At 35.6% G+C, this 13731-nt stretch overlaps 1 pseudogene; it reads right to left on the bottom strand.

Moving 5' to 3' along the window:
* Nucleotides 1-11383: 11383 nt before the first annotated feature.
* LOC114501252 lies at nucleotides 11384-11488 on the bottom strand (annotated as a pseudogene).
* Nucleotides 11489-13731: the final 2243 nt, after the last annotated feature.

Genomic DNA, 13731 nt, shown 5'->3' with positions numbered 1-13731 from the left:
TATAAAAAAATTTGAAGAAAGTAAATATTGTAGCTAAGACAAATCAAGATTAAAATCATTTTAATATTAAAAAGCAAATCCTAACCGAGAGACATTTGAATAAGAGGTCATGTTGGCCAACTGCATGAAAGAAAAAGGTAATTCTGAATTGTTAAATATGAGTGAATTCAGAATATGTTGGCGTTGTTCCCTAATAGTCAGTGATTTTGTGTGTGTGTGAGTAGGAACCTCTAACTGTGATATAAAAAGGAATACAAACTTTAAAATACACCCACCCAGTGCCTTCACTTACCAGTTTGTAATTTATAAATGGAGAAGTGCTTTCTTAAAACTGTGTTGGGTATTAGAGAAAGATGCTTTTCACATAAAATGTATTTGAAGCAATCTCTATTAAATATAATATTAATGGGACACTGTTGAATAAAGACACCAAAAGTTGACATGGACATACTATATAGGATTGTCAGAAATTAAAAGGAAGTGTCCCACATTGGCATGCTCTTTAAAACTGGAGAAGTATACACAGGCATAGAAAATAGTAAGGGAAGATTCTTGTATTGAACATAAGTATGTGGCAACAGCTTTACAACATTAGGAAGTTATAGCACTGGGAGACCTGAGGTTCCTAGGGTGAGTGAAAAGAGCAGAGATCAGTCAATGCACCTGGACATAGTCACTGACAAATGAGAAGCAGCAGTGGGAATCTTTTGGCATTGATGAAATGTGTACCTGCATGGAGCAGAGGTCATATCAAAGGTTGGGTACAGACATTTAGCCACTGGTGCAGTTCTTTTATGAAAGACAGAGACAAAACTACAGTGGGAAGATACTATCTCTGGCATTACCAAGGACTTGGCTTTCTCCTAACTTCCCTTAGGCTACTGGATCACTGAATGGCTTATTTAAATTATCATCATCCAGCCCACCTATCTGAGATGTGAAGAGTGCTTTTACAGGAGCCAAATAGAAAGGGAGGGCATCCCATGAGAATACAGCCATTTCATTTGCCCAGGAAAGGTTTACCCCAATTGTGGAGGATTTTAAACATTGAGAGAGAATGGAAGAGCAAGAAAAGAATGGAAATAACATAAAAAAAATTCTGCATAATGAAAGGAGAAGAATAGTAATTCTAAAAACACAAAAGAATACACCTATTTTTTAAAAATCTCCAAAAATGAAGTACTACTAGAATCATCTTCTGTGTGTATTCAATTCACTGTAATTCATCACAAAACACCTTAAGCCAGATGTGGCTAGCCTTACTTCTAAGTGCAGAGAAGACTAATTACAGTCATATCTAAGTCTAGATGTTCAAATAATGCCTTAAGGATATAGGGCATTCTCCACTCTCCTTTAAGCTTTGCCTTTCTGTCTTTAGTCTTATGTAGATTCTCCCTAATGGTATAATCACAGTTAAAGGCTATTTTCCTAATGATTCTAGTTAAAACATTCCTTGACTGGGATCCTGTATTTCCACTTGGGTCACATACTCATAATATACACAGGAAAACCAGTCAAGTCTCTACCGTACACAACTCTGGGTATGAAAAGAAAACCTGTTCCTCCATAACCTAAGAAACAATAGTGAGGCAATGGTCATTCTCTAATGGAAAATCAAGACACTGTTATAAGTACAAAGTAGAAAGCATATCAGGCAGAAGACAATAACAGTTTCCACCACATTCCATGCCTTGGTAACACAAAAATGACACAGCTTTTACCATAAGGAACATTAAAAATGAATACATCTGACATAATAAAACTAATTCATGTACCACTAAAAGTGTACCCACTTTATTTTCTCAGAGACAGTACCAATTTATGTGCGGCTCCAAGTTCAGGATCTTTGGGTGATATGTACTGTTTATTTTCCTATGTCTAGGCCAGATGGGAAATAAGAAGAATCATAATAAAAAAAAAAATTTAAATTAAACTCATTTAGAAAAGAAGTGAAGAGTTTAAGGTTTTAACAATCTGTAACATACCCCGTATCCTTAGAGAACTGTAACAAGGATTCCCTGCTCTGAGAGTGAGGCAAAGCCCATTGCAAGAATTCGAGTCTGCACTCTGGGAGGATGTTGTTCTTTCCGGTCATGTGTGAGGTGGGCAATAGAATTACTCTTAAAGAGACTGCAGTATTTGGTAGTTCACTTTTTGGTTTTAGTTTGGCACCTTGGGTACTGAGAAATCAATAGCCTCTCCAACCAAGTTTGTACTCCTCTCAAAAATACAATTACCTTAATTGCCAGACATTCTGTAGCAATGATTAAGACAGCCATGTAGCTTCTTTCATCATGGAACCCTCTCATTCCCATTGCCATCAATGAGCCCATATCTGTAACTGCATCTCCTGATAGCAGCTCTGGCTTACAGAGTTCTGGGTGTTAAATTTATATCATATTATAATGTTACCATGTTAACAAACTCTCACCTAACTAACTGTTCTACTCTCTTTGATTCACCACTCTCTGGACCCTATTCTACACATACTCTCCTGGCTCCTGCCAGTACGTACTGACTAGTTCCTGCAGCTTCTTGAGAATGTCATCTCCTTCCACCTCTGGCAGGCCCAGAACTTCTCCAGCTGGGTCTTGTTTTTATTAACCTAGGCTGCCAGTCTGGAAGCCAGAGGAGAGGTAGGGTTTCATTTAAAGGGTGAATATGCTCTTTGTTTTTAAAGAATGAAGGCACATTCTTTTATTTTCTTTGACTGAGACAGATGAGGCACTACAAGTTTCCCAGAGGGTTCAGGTGAATTTCATGGATCTTGAGTGCACTGACCCACATATTTCCATCTATCCCTAGTCTCTGGGTTCTACTCCTAATCAACCATAGTCTTGACCTTGATGTGTCAGACTTTCCAGAGTAGATAATTGCATCATCTCTAGTGTTCTAGTGCCCTTATGATTCAGTTTAAGTTCTCAGTTTTGTGTGTTTTTCTTTTCGTGCTGTTTCTTTTTTTTGCCCCATGATTTCAGAATATCAGGTTCTTTTCTGTGCTGCCTAGGAGTCCCTTCGGCTTTCACATCTAGTTTTAAATCTGTGGTTTATCACCCTTACCTTTGTGTGATCTTTTTCTGGTGCATCCATTGCATCCTGCAAGAAACTGCGTCCTCTGACACCTAATCACCTATGAAATTCACCAATTCCCGCTAACCGTGAGATACTTTTAGAGGACTTTTCATTGCTTGTCAACTGGAATGCTTTAAAGTCCTATTTTAGGGCTGTTTCCTTAGACTATGATTAACACAAATTGCTAGCACTCAGATTCCTTTCCATTTAGTTTAGCCCTTAACAAAACAACAACAAATAGTGTTCAGGGATGAGCATGTGGCTACACTCATCAGTACAGCAGATATCTAGCTTCTACTATAACCCAGCAGCTGCAGATGCCAGCAAAACAGGGAGTGGGCAAAGGTAGGCTTACAGTTGTTTATATGGGAAATAATACAATAATTAATAAATAAAATGAAAGAATAATTTCTTTGTTTCATGTACTCACAACCGGAAACTTGCTTTTGCCCTACTCCGCACATAGATTTACAAATTGCTCTTGATATTGTGAGTCCCCAGGTTAATGTAAGAGATATCATGCAAAAAGGTAATAGCAACAGCATGTGAGAAGGAGAAATCTTATGATTTTATGTGAAGGAAGTTGGTTAGAGTTGTTATAGGAATGTATAAGAAGGAAGGTCTGATATAGTTAAGATGGATAGTGAAGAATATACATATTTTGGGCATACCTGGTAGATAAGGGTTTGCAAAGGTAGGGAACAACACATATGAAATATGTTACATGAAACAGCTTGGTTTTAATGAACTAAACATAAAACAACACTGATGTGAGAACACTTAGTGGCCATGTAAAGAAAGAGGAGTGTATTAGTATTCATTTTTTAACTGAGGTAAATTTGCATAACATAAAATTAACCATTTTAAGGTGAACAAATTTGTGTCATTTTATCAATCTACCATGTGATGCAACCATCACCTTTATCTAGTTCTAGAATAGTTCCATCAACCCAAAATAAAGCTCAATATCCATGAAGCAGTTACTCCCAATTCTCCCCTCTCTCCAGCCCCTGGCAACCACCAATCTGCTTTTGGATTCTATAGATTTGCCTATTAACATTTTATATAAATTGAAACATATAATATGTGACCTTTTGTGTCTATCTTATTTCACTAAGGATGATGTGTTTGAGGTTAATCTACATTGTAGCATGTATCAATACTTTATTCCTTTTTATGGTCACATAATATTCCATTATATGCATAGCACATATTTTGTTTATCCATTTACACATGCACTGATGCAGTCAGTGTGTGCATTGCACGTGAGCACTGGTTTGCTGGCCAGTTTTCAATTCTTTGGATTATATACCTAAGAATGGGATTGCTGGGTCATATGGCAATTCTGTTTTACTTTTTTAATTTTATTCAAAGTAAAGAATCTTATTTTTCTGGCATGAAGAATGACAGAGGTATGTCCAGGATTTGGATGACATTCCACTGTTTTAGAAATCCAGGCTTCTTCTATTCCAGAGGTCCACAAACTATTGCCTGTGGTTGTTTGTATCTATAAATTCAGTTTTATAGGTTTTGCAGCCATTCCCAAGTCCCTCGATGGGGGTTCAGGTGTTACATGACAGTTGAGTAGTTGACACAATGACAGTACAGCCTGCAAAGCACAAACTATTTACTCTCTGTTCTGTTACAGAAAAAGTTTACTGAAACTGCATTATTTTGTTGACCTGTGATCTTTAGCTTGGGCTTCCTACTCATGGTCCTAGACGACCAGTCTAGCTCCAGTCATTGTGTCCCGAATCTAACCATCAGGAAGGAGAAAGAACAGAGAAAGGGAATGCCACTCTCTTTAAAAATGCTTCCCTAAGGAATCTCACTTACACTTTATTATCATAAACTAGTGCCAAGTCCATGACTAAATACAACAAAGGTTGGGAAATATAGTCTTTAAGTCAGATAGCTAGGAACTCATGTAAAACTTGATTTCATTTGATAAGAAAAAAGGGGGGAAAGAAACATTCTGAGTGATTAGTCAGCTTTGGTACAGGGCATTCTTTAGAAGAACATTCATTATCTATCCTAATCCTCTCACAGCAATTACAAATAGGTAGGTCAGCAATACATCTCTATCTTCTTGGATAAACTGAGTTATTTCTGAGTTCACTAGGTCTCCTTTTCTGGTCAATTTGAAAGTTTGATTAGAGTTTTACCTCTTAGTGCAGCAGAACCTCTAGTTCTAATTTAATTTTCAAAATTTTGCATTTGGAAATGAATTGAAATTTATAGATGCTATTAATAGCATAGTTTGTGGGTTAGGATAACTGATAAATATTTCTCTGAAAGAAAAAGATTATAAATAAGTTCTATATTGTCTTGGAAATATCTATAGAATAAATAAGAATGATAAAAAATTAGGACAATACAATATGTATTAACTTAAACAGATGTCTCAGTGTGAGCACAGACTCAGGAATGTCACAGTAGAATGTACTTAAGTTTGTATAAGACAACGAAGAAATTAAGAACACCCATGAGACTTTTTCCACTTGAAAATGTTTTTATTTTGTCTATGTATAGAAATATCAGGATGAGGCTATTCTGTAAATTTTCAAAAGTAAAGATGTTATTTGAGTGGAAATGTAAATATGTAAAGATATGAATTCATAAACGTACACAGTCTGCCACTGTGTTATGAAAAAGAGGAGAGAGTGTTCAATTTCACGGAAATTGTTTCTGAGAGGTTTATTTTATTCACACTAAGGTCATTCTAAATTGTGCTCATTTTTGAGTAGAACAAAGGGAACTTTTATAAGAATTACAAAACTCAAATGTTCTTTCTTTGATTTTTAGATTTTAATCTCCATAATGTACATATCACTCTTCTTGGTGGGCAGTTCTCTAAATTTTGGCAAATTTAGAATTGTACAACTACTACCCACAATCAAGATATAGAACTGTCCTATCACCCTCCAAACATCACCTTGTGCTGTCCTTTGTATTTAACCCATCTCTCCAGAGAATGTAGCTTTTGAATTTGTATTGTTTTATTTTGTATAGCCCATTTAAGACTCACTCATGTTGGTGTGTGTATCACTATTATCTCCCATTTACTGTTGAATTGCTTTTCTTCATGTAGACATATTTTCATCCGTTTATCACCAGCTGAAGGGCATTTGGGTTGTTTCCAATTTTTACCAGTTATAGTCATCTCTTGGTATCTGTAGGGAATTATTTCCAGGACACCCACAGATACCCAAATTCAAGTATGCTCAAGTCCCTTCTATAAAATGGTGTGGGGCAGTGCGTACAGTTGACCCTCCCCATGTGCAGTTGGGTGGATCCACAGATGGGAAACCCAGGAATACAGAGGTTCAACTGTATGTCTAAAGATACTATAAACATATGCAAAAACACATTTTCATATGTTTTGAGTGTATAGCTAGGATTGAGTGCTGAATCATGTGGTAAATCTATTTTTAATTTGATGGGAAATTGCAAACAGCCAGGTGGGCTGAGCCATTTCGCTCTCACAAACAATGTATGAGTGCTCCAGTTGCTCAATTACCTCCCCAGTTTTTGGTACTGTCGGGGTTTTAAGTTTTCTTCTTTTCCTTCCCTTGTCTTTCTTTGCCTTGCCTTTTCTTTCCATTCCTTTCTTTTCCTCTCTCTGTCTGTGTCTGTCACTCTCTTTCCCTCTCTTTCTTTGACTTTCTAACATGTGTAGTAGTATCTCACTGTAATTTTAGTTTGTATTTTCCTAATAATTAATTACATTGAGAGTCTTTTCAGGTGCTTAGCTCCCTTCCATATACAGGGTCTGGCACAAATAACTGCCCTTTTTTATTATAAAATCTGTCATTAAAAAATTATAAGCATGTAATGCTGTAACACTCAAGCATACCATATGACATTTTAGGTGAAATGTTCAAGTTAAAACTAAATTATTACACCCATATTAGCACCGTACCAACCACGATCAAGCAGTCATTACTTCTGTTAGACCCTGTATATTTTTGGGTAAAGTGTCCATATATGCCTTTTGCTTTTATGTTAAAAATGGGCTTTATTTTTAAAAATAGTTCTTGATGTACAGGAAAATTAAGAAGGTAGTATTAAGAGCTTTCTTATACCCCTCACAGTTTCACCTATTATTAACATCTTACATGAGTATGGTACATATGTTATAATTAATGAACCAATATTTACATATTATTATTAGCTAAAGTCAACAATTTAAGATTTCCTTAGTTTTTAAAAACATTTTATTTATTTATATTTAGACAGAGGGGAGGAGAGGGAGAGAAACATCAGTGTGTGGTTGCCTCTTGGCCACCTCCCTTTGGGGACCTGGCCCGCAACCCAGACATGTGGCCTGACCAGGAATTGAACCAGTGACCCTTTAGTTCGAAGGCCAGCAATCAACTCACTGAGCCACACCAGCCAGGGCAGATTTCCTCAGTTTTTGTCTATCATTTTTCTTTTACAGGATCCCATCCAAGATAACACATTACCTTTAGTTATCATGTCTTCCTTTGTCTGTGACAGTTACCCAAACTTTCCTTTTAATTGATGATCTTGACAGTTTTGGGAGTACTGGTTGTGTATTTTATAAAATACCCCCCTATTGGAATTTGTCTGATGTTTGGCTATGACAAGCTTATGAATGGGGTGGGGGAAACCAGAGATTTAAAGTGCTGTTTTTATCAAATTATATACAAGATAGTATCAACCTGATCCATGACTGTGGATGTTGACCTTGATCTTGTGGCTAAGGTTGTGTTTGTCACTTTACTCCAAAGTAAAGTTTCCTTCTCTCTGCCTTCTTGCATTATATTCTTTAGAAGGAGGTCACCATGCACAACTGACAGAAGAAGTAGGAGATTATGCTCTTCTCTTTGAGGTCAGAATAGCTCTTAAAATATTTGGAATTTATTGTCATGGAAGATTTGTCTCTTTCCAACCATTTAATAATTTATTCAATCATTTATTTAAGTATGGACACAGAGATATCATGAATATTTATTTCATACTTCAGGTTATCAGCCAATACTACTTGGTTTATTTTGTTGCTCAGATGTTTCCAGCCTTGGCTATTGAGAGCTCTGTCAGTTGGTTCCTTCATTCCTTTGACACACCTCATCAGTACACTTAAAAATATTAAGAACTTCCACACTTTCTGAAACTTTACATTGTTTTAGGCTCATTTTGTATATTTCCTGCCATAGATCTAGACTTTTGTCTGTTCAAATATAATCTCACCTATAAGTGGAACCTAATCAACAAAACAAACAAGCAAGCAAAATATAACCAGAGACATTGAAATAAAGAACAGACTGACAGTAATCAGAGGGGATGTGGGAGGAGATAATGGGATAAAGGGGGGAGGGTTTTCAGGAACAACTATAAAGGACACATGGACAAAACAAAGGGGTTTTGGGATCAGGGGAGGGAGGTGGGGATGGCTGGGGTCGAGGGAATGGTGGGAGGCAAATGGAGACAACTGTACTTGAACAACAATAAAAAAAATTGATCAGCCTTTTTAGTTTTTAGTTTTCATAGTGCTTATTTGTTTTTATTGTCTTTTACAAAGTAAAAAGATGATGAGTTCTGATGTATCATGTTATTTTTTTATGGATCATGCTATTAATGTTCAAAGAGCTCATTGCTTACCCAATATTACACATATTTTCTCCTATTTTTCTAAAATATTTTGTAATTGTACTCCATTTTATACTCAGGTATATGATTGGCTTTGATATATTTTGTTATATATTTTGTGAGGTATAAATAGTTTTACTTTTTACGTATGAGTGTTCAATCACTCCAGCATCATTTGTTTAACATAATTTTTTTTCTCTATCAAATTGCCTTTGCACCATTTTCAAAAATTATTCCTGGCTGGTGTATATGAGTGGATTGAGTGCTGGACCACAAACAAAATGATTACCTGTTGGGTTTCCAATCAGGGCACATGCCTGGGTTGTGGGCCAGGTCCCCAGTAGGGGGCACTCCAGAGGCAACAACACATTGATGTAGCTCTCCCTCTTTTTCTCCCTCCTTTCCTCTCTCTAAAAATAAATAAATAAAATCTTTTGAAAAAGTGTTAAAAATTAGTTATATTTGTTTAGGTCTATTTAAAGGATTTCATTCTAGTCCCATTGATCTATGTGCCATATCTTTTATCTATACCACACTGTCTCTACTGCAGTTTTACAGTAAATCTTGGAGTATTGTGTGAGTTCTGTAGCTTTATTTATTTATTTTTTATTTCAAAATGTTTGGGCTATTCTAGTTTTTTTTTCTTTGCATTTACAGTAAATTTTATAATCTGCTCCTCAATATCTTAAAACATCCTTCTGGATTTGATTAGCAATGTTTTAATTTGTAGATAATTTTGTGGAGAACAGACATGTTAATAACCTTGAGTCTTTTACTCCATTAAAATAGTATATTTTATGCTGCTATTTATTTGTTTCTCTAAATATATTTTCTTTCTTTCTTTTTTTTTTCACTTGAGGGTATCATTGTCTGAAGTTAATCTAGTACTGGTCTCTGTTCTGTCAGTACTCTATGGTTAGGTACTATTATAGCCTCCTAATATGTTTCACTACTGATAAAATCTGCCTAGTAATAATCAGCAATTTTCTCCTTATTTCACTTTCCATTCTCCCTGTTATATAGTAATTTTTTTGTCTTCCAAGTTAATATTTAATATGAAGATAGGCTCCAAGATAGCCTTTCAGTTGTCTATAGACCCTGGGCATTTTTGTATGTTTACTTTCTTAGTGTTTCACAAATGGGAGCCATATGTCACAAGTAATGACAACTCTGAGTAAGAATTAAGGTCTCCATGAGCCCTCTAGGTCCATAGGTCCATTATCTTCTCACTGGCACATATAACACATTTGCAGGTTTACTCTTCTAATGGCTTTTTATGGGTTGTAGTTTCTTATAATAATGGTAGATGAGTCAGGATTTTCCAAAGGAAGAGAACAGATGGGCAAATAAATGCATAGAAATAGATATAGTAATGTAAATTATACATGTGTCTGTACATATGTATATATGAACAGATTTATTAAAAAGAATTGGCTCATGTGATTATAAAGGCTGAGAAATTTAACAATATGTCATCTGCAAACTGGGAGCCCAGGAAATCTAATGGTTTAAGTTTCAGTCCAAGTATGGAGGCCTGAGAACAAAGGGAAGCAAGAGATTTGATAATGTAAGTCCCAGTCCAAGGGCAGGAGAAAACTGATGTCCCAGTTCAAGAGCCAGGCAGAGAGAGTGAACTCTTTTTTCACCTTTCTGTTCCATTGAGGCCCTTGACAAATTGGATTATGCGTGCCCACATTGCAGTAGGCAATCTGCTTTATTTAGTTTACTGATTCCATGATAATCTCATTCAGAAACACACTCACAGAGAAATTCAGAAATAATGTTTAGCCAACTATCTGAGCACCTACCTGATCCAACTATCTGATCTAGTCAAATTGACATATACAATTAACCATCACACTAAAATCAATAAAGGGTAATAGAATGGGCAGGTATTTTGCAATGTTAATTGAGCTAGATATCAGACAAGTATTGCTTGCAAAGTCAGTTATTACAAGGATACAAGGTAGCAAAAATAATTATATCACCTCAGATTTTGTGCACTAATATCTTTCCAGTATTATCCTAAAACTGCTATGAGAAAGAGCTGTAAATAAAGGAAACAGGTCGAGGTAATAATATCTGCTAGTAGAATGTAGAGTGCTTTGACATTTATTTGCCAGTTTCATTTCTAAGACAAATAATGAAGATATGAAACTTCAAATGTTAATACCCTTGCCTAGAGTTGCACCAAAAACATGTTTTTGCTCAAACCTAGATCCTCTGTGTCTAATTTTATTTTCTTTTTTCCTATAATAAACTGACTTTCATATTTCCATATATCCAAGTCCTTCATATTCTTGAAGACCCAAGTCAGTTTATTTATTCAATTCTCTCAGTTTTTTGATTCATTCCATTTTTGAATTCAATTCAACTCATTCAATTCATCATGAATTGTATTTACTTTTCAGCTCAATCAATGTATTTAATTCAACTTATTCAGTTTTTCAATTCATGAAAGACTCTTGAAGATCTACAGAACTGTCAGTTGCCCCACTCATGCAACAGTATCTTCCGTGGTTCCCTAAATATTTATCAAACACCTAAAATATATCAGACACACTTTAGACCCCAAGGATACAAGAAACAAAATTTCATGGTGTCATGAGTTATGCAAACTAGTGAGGAAGACTGAGCAGACAGACACATAATAATCAGTTAAATATATACAACACTAGATACTGATAGATATCATAGAAAAAAATGAACTGTGAAAGGTATATTGGACATTTTACAGGTTGTATTTTTAAATGGATAAGAACAGATACTACACTTGATCTTAGCCAAAAGGCCAAGAAGTGATTGAAGGTTGTATTTTTAAAATAAGGTGATGGTTGTTTAGTTGAAGGCTAGCCTGAGAAGGTAATATTTGAATACATTCCTGAGGAGATGAACGGGTGAGCAATTTGGAGACCTTGGGGAAGAACATTTGCAAGCAAGAGAGAATCCAGTAGAAATGTTGTGTTACATACATGCCTGATATGTTCAAGGACCAGCAAGAGGGCCCTTTAATGCTAAAGTGGAAGAAGCAGAAATGCACATAGCAGAGATGAGGTGGGAGAGGTGTTACAGGTGGGTGGGAAGTGGCAAATTCTTTGCATAAGGCTTTATTGATTGTGGCGATTTTTTGTTTCACTGTGAATAAACTGAGAAGATATTTTTGAGCAAAAAAAGAGATTCAGTTCCTGTTCTTGGCCTAAAATCAAGTAGGGGAGAAGAACATTAGTCAAGCAATGGTGAACATAAATGTAAAAACAAAAGTAATAAATGCTAAAATTGAAACGAATCAATTGGATTAAGTTTAATTTAAAAATTGACATTTGAGCTTGGCTATGAAAGATGACCAGAAGTTAAACTAGTAAAGAGTATAAGTTTAATAACCATGCCTTACTGACTTTATTACTCTAAAACCATTATTTTCAGTGCTTTTGTTGGATTAATTAATTTAATTTTTATATTAACCCTGTAAGGGATATACAGTTATTTCTTTTACAGAAAAAACTGAAATACATGAAGGTAAAGTAGCATGCCCATCTTCCGTACTTAGTAAATGGGGAAAATGAGACATAAAACCAAGACAGGTCACAGAAAGGATGCTGAATTTAGATGAAGAAAATACAAAATTCATGGTCCTCAACCTATGACATTTCCTCATCAGCTTCTTCCATGTACTCTACCTTTCTAAGTCATACTCATATTTCAATGGCTATATGAAATTTTCTTCTGTCTGAATCTTTCCCTGCCTCTCAACCATCATAGATAATTTTTCTAAAACTCTTAAACAAAAAGTTCTGTGATCTTGATTTGATAAATAATTATACATCATTATGTGATGATGTATAATCATCACATTTACAACAATTTTTACTGTTTACAACAATTTTTACTATTTACAACAATTTTTAATAAATTGTTTTTGAAGGTTCATGCTTTTTATTTTAATATTGAAAATTGATTTCAAGTCCCTAGGGGTTTGAGCATAGGGGAAATAATTGGGATTAGTGCTTATTTGTGTTACATATAATGTTCAATATGAAGTTCTACAATAATGTTCACTGTACAACAGAAAACAACCGCAGAAAGGAATAAAAGAGTAAGGAGGCACCTCAGAGGTCTCTAGAAGCCAAAACACCCTCCTTTTACTTATAAGATTGTGGATAGGACAAAACTCTCCTCTCCTGGCTCTACAGCCTATGATAGTTCCCAATTCATATAAAATATTTATATCATTTTTTAGAATTCAACATGGTATAGAAGCCAGCGGAAGCTAGATATCCCCAAACAAACATCAAATGCCAATAGGAGGCACTTGGGTACAAGCACAACCTGGGATCTAAGGCAAACGATGAGAGGCTGATATAAACAAGAGAGAACACAAAGGAGTGAAACAGGGTAATGTCAACTGAGTCAGGTTTCTGCCTTCCATTCACCCATTCTCTGGTGCCTGTGATTCAGTGCTTTTCTTACAGACAGGCAATCAGCAGCACCTGGAAAATGAGACCTGCAGGACAAGAAGATTGTTTCAAGTGTTTGTGGCTTGGAAACTACTGACAGTTTAGGAAGTGTAAGCCTTTTAGGAGAATAGACAGAGTCTCTGCTTCTGGTTTCATTCTCAGAGATCAGTGTGAGCCTTTCTAAACCATCTGCCCTTTTTGGCAGGGGGATATAAATTTCCTGTTAAGGTGAAAGAATTTAATATCCTTTCTCTCATATTCTATGCTTTATACCCTTCATAGATTTCTCCTGTGACTTGAATTTTACTCTTTTCATACAGAATAATCTTGGAATGCCTTGGAATATGGTTTCTAATCAACTTCCTAGGACTGAATTGAGTCTGTGATCACTGGAGCAGAACTAAAAGGCGAAAAACAAAATTTTTACTAGTACTCATTGTACATATCTGTTCTGAGGGGTATTTCCTCCATAAAACATTATGATTCACAACTCTGCCTCTTTGTTTGTAACCTAAAGGAGGTAGAAAGACTTACCTGTTTGGTGACTGTGAGAAGAAACTAGATGTGTATAGCACAACTCATTTCTTTCTCT

This window comes from Phyllostomus discolor, chromosome 6 (assembly GCF_004126475.2).
Source record: "Phyllostomus discolor isolate MPI-MPIP mPhyDis1 chromosome 6, mPhyDis1.pri.v3, whole genome shotgun sequence".
NCBI classification, from domain to species: Eukaryota; Metazoa; Chordata; class Mammalia; order Chiroptera; family Phyllostomidae; genus Phyllostomus; species Phyllostomus discolor.
Note: the sequence above shows the minus strand (reverse complement) of the source record. Positions and strands in the feature narration are given on the sequence as shown.